The following is a 1,018-nucleotide window of genomic DNA, read 5'->3' as shown; positions in this document are numbered from 1 at the left end:
CAAGCTGGGGTTTGAACTCAGGATTATTTAAATGCCTCCCATGATGTCACAACACCCCTCAAGACATGAATATTCTTCTTTTCTGTATCTGAGTAAGCTCAGGCAGGAGTCCACTTGCCCATGGCCAGTCTCCTTCCGCTACCTTCACACACAGGGCTACTGCCCAGCCGTGACACCCTCCTTACGCCGACCTCTTCCTACCCTCTCCTTTCCCATAAGACGAGGCCTCTGTCAGACAGATCTGTCCACAGCCCTGGCCTGTGCTCACCTTGCAGGCTCTGGATGCCATCGAGAGAGCCCAGGACCTGGCTGAAGAGGTGGGGAACAAGGTCAGACCTGATTCCGTCTCCTGGGTCTAGAGTCAAGAGCCCAAGGTGGGATCTTAGGCAGGTGGGGAAGGACCCCCTGAGCCCACTTGTGCCCTGAGCCCTACCTGATCTCCAGGAGTGGCCCCCAGCCATTCCCAGATCCCAGCCGTTTCTCTTCTACCCAGAGAGTGCTTCAGAGGGCAGGGCAAGAATTCTACAGCCCAGAGGATATCAGAATTCCTCAGAGGCTTCCTGATGGTCACTAAAACTCCTAACAGTGGGCTCCCACTCACTGAGAGATGGGCAGGCACCACAGGCCTCTTGTGGGTACCACTTCCAGTCCTCACTGTCCCTCGGCAAGGTGGGTACAGCAGGACCCATTTCACAGATGAGGAAAGTGAGGCTCAGAGGGTATTCAAGGCCCGTTACCTGGTAAATGGCCCATCTTCACTTCACAGATGTGTGGCCTCTTCACTTTTAATAAGCGTATCTGAACCTTTAAATGTTGAAAACAGCCTCAGTGTTTCTCAAAGTCTTCCAGAAAATGTGCATTTCTCTGGGATTGGGTGCACAGTCCAACTGAAATGCCAACTACAAGTGCCTTTGGCTGGATTAGAGCCACTCGGGTTTACCCATGTATCTTAGGCTGATCAGAAATGCTGATTTGGGGATTTAATTCATGCAAACAAGAACACGAATTAATTATTATG

The sequence above is a fragment of the Pteropus alecto genome, unplaced genomic scaffold (genome assembly GCF_000325575.1).
Source record: "Pteropus alecto unplaced genomic scaffold, ASM32557v1 scaffold71, whole genome shotgun sequence".
Taxonomy (NCBI): domain Eukaryota; kingdom Metazoa; phylum Chordata; class Mammalia; order Chiroptera; family Pteropodidae; genus Pteropus; species Pteropus alecto.
This window is presented reverse-complemented; position numbering follows the sequence as displayed.